Raw genomic sequence first — 10,000 nt, 5'->3', positions numbered from 1 at the left:
TTCCAAATCACTCTTTTTAAAAAAGGGAGCCCAGTTTGTTTTAAGTTTTGAGAAAGCATTTTGGGACAAAACCATTAACTCACTCTGTAGGCGGCTAAGGTCACTACACAAATTGAGATTTTTTAAACGTTGAAAATAACACTTCAAGGGCAGAAAAAACTGACAGTAGTTAGGTTTAAAATTTGGTAAGCAAAAATCTAACCCAAATGACAAAAGGAATTCTTCTCGTTTAGACAATACATATTTCGAAAGTTAAAAACAGTTTTATAACAACTATGAAATTTTGGTAGAATAATTCCAAGGTTTGCCAATTTTCTATGGTGTCTCCGTTGTGTAGTATTAATAAAAATTTTAATACTGTTATTAAAAAGCTGAGTAAAAACAATCTTATCAATAAAAGAGAACGATTCGAGAACTTGGTGGCGAAAACTAGCAATTCAATAGTTTTGCCACCAAGTTCTCGAATCGTTCTCTTTATTGATAAGATTGTTTTTACTCAGCTTTTTAATAACAGTATTAAAATTTTTCTTATTAATACTACACAACGGAGACACCATAGAAAAATTGGCAAACCTTGGAATTATTCTACCAAAATTTCATAGTTGTTATAAAACTGTTTTTAACTTTTCGAAATATGTATTGTCTAAACGAGAAGAATTCCTTTTGTCATTTGGGTTAGATTTGTTGCTTACCAAATTTTAAACCTAACTACTGTCAGTTTTTTCTGCCCCTTGAAGTGTTATTTCAACGTTTAAAAAATCTCAATTTTGTGTAGTGACCTTAGCCGCCTACAGAGTGAGTTAATGGTTTTGTCCCAAAATGCTTTCTCAAAACTTAAAACAAACTGGGCTCCCTTTTTTAAAAAGAGTGATTTGTAAATCCTCAAGTCCCTTTCTAAACGTGATGACATTATCATTGTTAGGCCGGATAAGGGGAGGGGAACGGTAATATTGGATAAAAGTGACTATAACAACAAAATGACTAATACTTTTGAAGCGGATCGTACCAGGGTTCCCGAAAAATAGGTGTGCCTAGTTATCAAAGCATATCAAAGTTGAGGATAAAATCAATAGATTTCTCAGAACCTTGAAAAGGACAATATCATTGATGAAAAAGTGTTCCAAGATTTATTTTCCAGTGGTTCATCTTACGGAATTCTTTATGGTTTACCAAGATACATAAAGATAATGTTCCTCTTCGCCCTATCTTGGCCTCTTACAACACACCTAATTACCAACTGGCAAAATTTCTCGTCCCTCTGTTGGAACCGCTGACCACTAACCAGTATACTCTTAAAATTCTGAACAATTTAAAGAACGTATTTTACCCCAGGACCTCTGACTTATTCATGACTAGTTTTGATGTCGAGTCACTATTTACCAACGTACCTGTAAGAGAGACCATAAACATTATTCTTGATAAGCTATTCCCCGAACCTGAGTCTGTTTACTGTAATTTTAGTTATTCGAATTTTAAAGCTCTTTTAGAATTGGCCGTGCTGGACACGGCATTTGTTTTTAATGGACAGCTTTTTAAACAAATTGAGGGGATGGCCATGGGGTCTCCTCTTGGTCCTACCTTTGCGAATATATTCATGTGCTCCCTGGAGGAGCGCATTCTGGACGAATGCCCCCTGGCCTTCCGCCCTTTGTTTTACTCACGCTACGTGGACGACACTTTTATCTTGTTCAAGCATGATTTCGATGCTGACAGGTTCCTAGATTTTGCTAATAATGACCATAATAATATTAATTTTACAATGGAAAAAGAACATAATTCTAAATTAGCCTTCCTAGATATTTTGGTCTCCAAGGAAAATGAAAGTTTAGTACCTCAATTTTCAGAAAGAAAACATTTACCGGGCTCGGTTCCAACTTCTATAGTTTCTGTTTTCTCAATTTCAAACTCAACTCGATATATACCTTACTTTATCGTGCTCTGTCTCTTACCTCTACCTGGTTTCTCTTCCACAATGAAATTACTTTTCTCCTCCAGTACTTCTCTAATAATTGCTTTCCTTCTAAGATCTTTTATAGAATTTTAAATAAATTACTCAATAAAAGGGTTTTCTGAACAGCCTATTAGTTTTAAGGTCCCCAAGCTCCCTCTTTATGCCAGCTTCCCGTATCTATTAAATGATAATTTTCGTAACGAGTTTACCAAGATTGTGCACAGATATTTTGGAGCCGTAAATCTAAAACTTATACCTAAAAATCCAAGACCATTGGCTCGCTCTTCATGTTTAAGGATCGGCTCTGCCCTTTGATGACGTCGGGTGTCGTTTATGAATACACTTGTCCCAGATGTAATCTGGAAAATATGTTGGATCTACCCGACGTCTTCTCAGGGTCAGGGCCGATTCCCATCGGGGGCGTTAGTTACAGAACTGGGTGTAAATTATCTAACCCTGAAACATCTTATATAAGGAAGCTCAACTTTTAAATTTGTAAAGCCACAGTCAATTACGAAGATTTTAAAATTATTGGCCAAACAAGGGAACCCAACGAACTGTTGATTTTGGAAACTCTGAACATCAAACTACGAGTTCCAACTTTAAACAACCATTCCTCTGCTGTCCCATTGTTTTTAGCCTAATTATTCTGTCATTCCTTGTGCCTCTTGACGTTGTTTACTTTTAGTGTGTTTTTATCTTTGATGCTGAAAGGTTGGTTAAGTGCTTGAGCTTTTTTTGTTTTGGGCTGTGGTTTGAATATAGGACTTTTACTTTTTATGATATTTGTTATTACTTTTATCTTTGTGTAATTTAGCTTTAATTTTTAAATATTCTTCTCGTCATTTGTAAGTGGTTTGGTATTTCTGGTCTGTTTTAATCAAGTGTGCATGTAATTTAAGTATGATAGTGTAATTTTACATTAAACTGTTTTTACTTTTCAACTATTGGATCTTGTGATCAGCTCTTATTTTATGTTAACATATACTTTATTTTGTAGAAAAATCCCTGAAGATGTGGCGATGTTGTCACGAAACGTAGGATTAAAGCATAATGTGAATCTCTTCGTGTTCCTGCCCTTGATCTTCTTTAACATGTGAATAAACGCCCTGTACGTCTGGACTGTGTCGTATATATATATATATATATATATAAAATAAATATATATATATATATATATATATATATATATATATATATATATACATATATTCACGTATATAAATTTATGTTAATGTTCTTAAAGACCTACGGTTGTTTTGACCTTTTAGTTTCACGAACGAAATTCATAAACATTAATAAATGCGCACTTCTTAGGCCGAAAGGAAAACTAATTTCTCCTTTCATATATCCTCAGTGACCGCCCCAGAAACCGCAGGTGGTTACTACTAAGCTCCCATCAGAAAGCCATCAGTGGAACAACATTACGCTTTTGCTTGTGCAACGGGCAAACAACAAGGTACAATGTAAAAAAAAAATATAAAAAAAACGACTAACGTGAATACAAACAGCGTAGGATCCTAATAACTTGACGCATATTAATTGAAATTGAGCGCTAAATAATACGAGATCTCTGGATAATCGTGAAGCATCAGTACTTTCACCTGCTTCAAGTGTCGTGTCAAACTGGATTAATTTGTGAACATTTCAGAATAAAACTAAATATTTTACTGCATTCATCCCTTCAGAAAGTGGGAAAGACAGCAGCAGCTACCATATTACATAAAGACAGCTGATACTTTTCATCATACAAATAGTCCGCATACAGTGTGCCAGCTAAACATCCCATCTCGTGATACTCTGAAATAATGACATATGATGCTGACTCTTCCGGTATACTTTGCTATATGAGTAGGTCGTCTTATCTGAAAATTTTAAATATATTTCGCTCTTAATATTATTTGAGTGTTATTTTGTTATTATGACACCGATATGATCTTTGTGTTATAAAGTCTACATTCACTATACGAATGTATTATAGCACAAAAGAAGGGGGGGGAGTAATAGAGATAACAGTAAAACAAAGTATTGATATATTTGTAATATAATGTTGATTACGCAAACGCAATATACATACATACACACACCACATATATATACATACACACTTATATTATATATATATATATATATATATATATAATATATATATATATATATATATATATATTCGTATGTATATTTATACTATATATATATTCTATGAGTATGGAGGAATATTATTGGACAATATTGATATATATATATATATATATATATATATATATATATATATATATATATATATATAATGTGTTTTAAGAGAGAGAGAGAGAGAGAGAGAGAGAGAGAGAGAGAGAGAGAGATGAATTCATGTCATATCAGCACAAGGCATCATGCAATTCACGAATTCATATCACTTAACGAAGTCATTCCCTTCCAGCCCAGAGTGAAAGCAACTGTCATGCAGACTATCTCTTCGTTATTGAGAATATATAGAAAGCGTTTTTGAAATTTCGATCTAAAATTTTTAAAATTGTATTTACAAACTGGGTTAAATTCGGTAACGTTTTGAAACTGTATAGGGTGTCCATAAAGTCCCAGTACCATTACAAGTATTTATTGCTCAGAAACCATATAACATAGAGTAATGCAGTTTGTTGTAGAATGAAGTGCTCTGAATGTAAACCTGAGAAAATGTTTTCTGACCAATAAATACTTGTAATGGCACTGGGACTTTATGGACACCCTGTATTTGTAAGCCGGGTTTGAATTCAAATATATTGATAAATTCATATCTACAATATCGTATGAAGCAATTGGTATCTTATGATGCAATTGGCAGTTGATGAGAAATGTTGCAACATCACGATTTATTAAGAGCGTTTTGAAGTCATATAATGATAAATATTTTCTTAATCGACTTTGTAAAAATATATATGAATAGTAGAGTTTTAAAGGGGGATAGCAAGCAATGAATTCGAAATAATCAGCACATTAATATTATTTTTTACTTATTATTATTATTATTATTATTATTTTATTAATTAATTAGTTATTGTTATTATTATTATTAATTATTATTATTGATTGTTATTATTTTTTTTTTTTTTTTTTTTTTTTTTTTTTTTTTTTTTTTTTTACTCTATCACAGTCCTCCAATTCGACTGGGTGGTATTTATAGTGTGGGGTTCCGGGTTGCATCCTGCTCCTTAGGAGTCCATCACTCGTTCTTACTATGTGTGCCGTTTCTAGGATCACATTCTCTGCATGAGTCCTGGAGCTACTTCAGCCTCTAGTTTTTTCTAGATTCCTTTTCAAGGATCTTGGGATCGTGCCTAGTGCTCCTATGATTATGGGTACGATTTCCACTGGCATATCCCATATCCTTCTTATTTCTATTTTCAGATCTTGATACTTATCCAATTTTTCCCTCTCTTTCTCTTACAACTCTGGTGTCCCATGGTATTGCGACATCAATGAGTGATACTTTCTTCTTGACTTTGTCAATCAACGTCACATCTGGTCTGTTTGCACGTATCACCCTATCCGTTCTGATACCATAGTCCCAGAGGATCTTCGCCTGATCGTTTTTCTATCACTCCTCAGGTTGGTGCTCGTACCACTTATTACTGCAAGGTAGCTGATGTTTCTTGCACATGCTCCCAGTGGAGGGCTTTTGCTACTGAATCATGCCTCTTTTTGTACTGGTTCTGTGCAAGTGCCGGGCATTCACTTGCTATGTGGTTTATGGTTTCACTTTTCGTATTGCACTTCCTACATATGGGAGAGATGTTATTTCCGTCTATCGTACTTTGAACATATCTGGTTCTTAGGGCCTGATCTTGTGCCGCTGTTATCATTCCTTCAGTTTCCTTCTTTAGCTCTCCCCTCTGTAGCCATTGCCAATTGTCATCGCTGGCTAGTTCTTTAGTCTGTCTCATGTATTGTCCATGCATTGGTTTGTTGTGCCAGTCCTCTGTTCTTTCTGTCTTTCTCCTGTCTCTGTATATTTCTGGTCTTCGTCTGCTTTTATTAGTCCTTTTCTTCCCATGCACTCTTTAGCCACTCGTCTTCACTGGTTTTCAGATATTGCCCCAGTGCTCTGTTTTCGATGTTGACGCAGTCCTCTATACTTAGTAGTCCTCTCCCTCCTTCCTTTCGTGTTATGTATAGTCTGTCCGTATTTGCTCTTGGGTGTAGTGCTTTGTGTATTGTCATATGTTTCCTGGTTTTCTGATCTATGCTGCGGAGTTCTGCCTTCGTCCATTCCACTATTCCTGCGCTGTATCTGATTACTGGCACTGCCCATGTGTTTATGGCTTTTATCATATTTCCGGCGTTGAGTTTTGACTTGGGTATCGCCTTGAGTCTCTGCATATATTCTTTCCTGATCGTGTCCTTCATCTCTTGGTGTTTTATATCTCCTCCTTCCATTATTCCCAGGTATTTGTCCTGTCTCATCTATGTGTTTGATGTTGCTCCCATCTGGTAGCTTTATCCCTTCAGTTCTCGTTACTTTGCCTTTTTGTATGTTGACTAAGGCGCATTTTTCTATTCCAAACTCCATCCTGATGTCCTCAGATACAATCCTTACAGTCTGGATTAGGGTATCTATTTCCTTGATGCTCTTACCATACAGCTTGATGTCGTCCATGAACATCAGATGGTTGATTCTGTTGCCTCTTTTCTTGAGTTGGTACCCGGCATCCATCTTCTGTAGTACTTTTGTCATGAATATAAATCTATTATTATTATTATTATTATTATTATTAGAATATCTTCATAGTAGCAGGAGTCTTCAAACGGAGAAACAAATCCAGTTATGTAAATGTACATATATTTAAATTTAAAACTTTCAGGATAGCTTTCATTTACATAACTGGATTTTTTCTTCATTATTATCATTATTATTATTATTATTATTATTATTATTATTATTATTATTATTATTATTATTATTATTATTATTATTATTATTATTATTATTATTCAGAATATGAACGCTGTTCATATGGAACTATCCCACCAAAGGAGCCACTGACTTGAAGTTCTATCTTCCAAAGAAGCAACAAAAGGTAATGGGAAATAAATAAAGAAGAGATCACTTATTAATTTTAAAAAAAATGGAAAAATAAACTAACAGATTAATGAATAAATAGATAGAAAGGGGATTAATTATTTAAATACTACGATAACTGTTGTAGTAACATATCCCTACTCTCCAATAGCTTCCGCTTTGCAGTTGACCTTGAAAATGATAATAACTATATAATAATAATATAAAATAATTAATAATAATAATAATAATAATAATAATAATAATAATAATAATAATGCATGTTTTGTTGAAAACGATAGCTATTCCAGCCGCTTCTATTTTGTGTAGAAGTTTCTCTATTCTTTTTATTACCGACTTTTCTTCTGTACTCAAATTGGCTATCAAAACGCCAAATGGGGGATTCATGTCAAAAACGTGCCATTTTCCAAATTGAATGTATTATACAAAATGCAGTAGTGCCCACGAGTTCGATTCTTGGGCATTCCATTAAGGGGTCAACGATGTGTATTTCTGGTGACAGAAGTTCAATCTCGACGTGGTTCGGAAGTCACGTCAAGCCGTTGGTCCCGTTGCTGAATAACCACTGGTTCCATGCAACGTCAAAACACCATACTAACAAACAAACAAAATGCTGTACAAATTGACATTTTAAGCCTAAATAGACATGAGTACTAAATGACTCATTCTGGGTTCCTCTTGCTCAGGGACGTCTGTTCATCTCTCTCTCTCTCTCTCTCTCTCCCCTCGCTACGTTTCGTCCTTAAACCCCAGAATCAGTAATCTGGAAAAATATAAGATACAATTGATCGATAAATATAAAGGACGTAAGAGTACTGTACATTTTTTAAACATAATTCATGTTTTGTTAAGAGAACAGTACCAGTGTCTCTACATTACATTCCCGCAGATTTCCGGAATTTTAAAACTCGCGCGTTTCTCGTACTTTTATGGGAATCGTGGTTAGCGAACTGTCAATTTGGCCCCGCCCCTTTTTCATGCAGTGCTTGTTCGAAAGGTTTTATCTCGTTATTTATCAGTTTGAGTCGTTCAGCGCCGTTCGGGTTCATGTTTCTCTCTCTCTCTCTCTGTTTCTGTTCTAAAAGTAATTTCCATGCACTGATTTTTTTTTTTTTTTTGTGCAGTTCACGTTCCCTCGTGAAATTTGCGCAGATAGGAACTTTCAGATTCCATAGATATATATGTATGAGTGTCTACATGTGCGAGTATGTGCACTATATATATATATATATATATATATATATATATATATATATATATATATATATATACATGTGTGTGTGCGTGTGTGTGTCTGTATGTATGTATGTATATTGTACATCCATCACGCTTTCACGTAGTCCAGAGAAATGGTTTAAGAAGAGATGGCCACACCTATAAAAAACTAGTTTTGAATAGAGCCATACCGAGCAGACCCTCTCTTATTGGAGAAGAACTCGCCTAGAAAGTGGATGGGAATTAATCTTAAGACAAAATGATTAATGAAAAAAAAATTGCCTTATGCAATACAGCATCTCAAAAATTTCAAAGAACAAGACGCGAATTTTATTATCTTTTCTTATCTGGCTTCGAGACGATTTTGTTCATCATCGAAATCGGTAAACAGAGAGTAAAGGAAATTAGAATTCTAACCTTACAATTAACCTTCAAAAATCTATCGTAAAATGGACATATGAAGCTCTTAAAAGTTTCTGAACACCTGTGCGTGGCTACACTTCCAAAGTTGCTTTGCAATATTAGTAACTTAACGAACCTTTTCTGCAATCGTACGTTGCAGTGAGGTATGGCATCAAAATGAAACGCAGAAGAATATATATGACAGGAACCCCTCTTTTTAAAACAAATAGATAAATAAGTAAATAAAAGATAGTTCATCCCTAGTCTAGTTATTCTTTGGGATAAATATTACGAGGTTTTCAAAGACTCTTCAAGAAAACCTGTATTACATTTCCTTTCGCCTGTTATTCTTTTATCAATTAATGTACATAAATTAGATTTAATTTAATCCTTATATGGCGGAATAGCAATGTTATTTTTATCACAAAATTCGCAATAAGAATCAACGCTATTACAATAAACAGGGAGGGTTGGGCAAAGAGGTTGTTTACAAAAATAGTATTATTATTATTATTATTATTATTATTATTATTATTATTATTATTATTATTATTATTATTATTATTATCAACAACGTCGCGTGACGCAAAGGGCATCTTTGAAATCCCGCATATCATGTCTTTCTTATGCTTTATCTTCCACAAATCTCCACTCATCTCTATTCCCTCCATCTCATAGCTCCCATCCAAGTAGGTCTGAATCTTCCAACTCGTTTGAAGTAGCCTACAACAGGTTTTTCAGTTTTCTCTAAAAGAAAACTATTGAGATGGCTTTTTCTGGCCGCCCTCAGATCTTAAAAACTACTGAGGCTACAGGGCTGCAAATTGGTAAGTTGATTATCCACCTTCCAATTATCAAACATCCCGCATTGCAGCCCTCTAGCCTCAGTAGTTTTTATTCTATTTAAGGTTAAAGTTAGCTATGATCGTGCTTTTGCCAACGCTATAGGACAGGCCACCTGAAAACTCGATTGTTTATTCTTATTTATGGCGAACATTATGAATTTAGATCAGTTGTGACGTGTTCTAGTTTTCTTATTATTGTACTCAAGCCATCAGAGATGTCTGTAATATATGAGAGGGTCGAAATAACAAGTCCTGACCCTGGAGACGTTGCGTACCGTCACGAAGCCTAGGCTAAGGTACCATCATTATACATACATACCTATACACAGCGGCCATTATATACACGTAAGCACTTCGCCTTTTTTATAGTGATTTTTGCAGATTATTTGTCCACGTGATTTTAGCTGATGCACAAACAGGTTGTTGTGGTAGAACAGTATTTGGCCTTGATTTTCTTCATTTGAATGTTACTGCAATGCTCAATTGTTCAATTTCGTTATTTAAAAAAATACAATGATCTCGGCCAAT

The sequence above is a fragment of the Macrobrachium nipponense genome, chromosome 10 (genome assembly GCF_015104395.2).
Source record: "Macrobrachium nipponense isolate FS-2020 chromosome 10, ASM1510439v2, whole genome shotgun sequence".
NCBI classification, from domain to species: Eukaryota; Metazoa; Arthropoda; class Malacostraca; order Decapoda; family Palaemonidae; genus Macrobrachium; species Macrobrachium nipponense.
Note: the sequence above shows the minus strand (reverse complement) of the source record.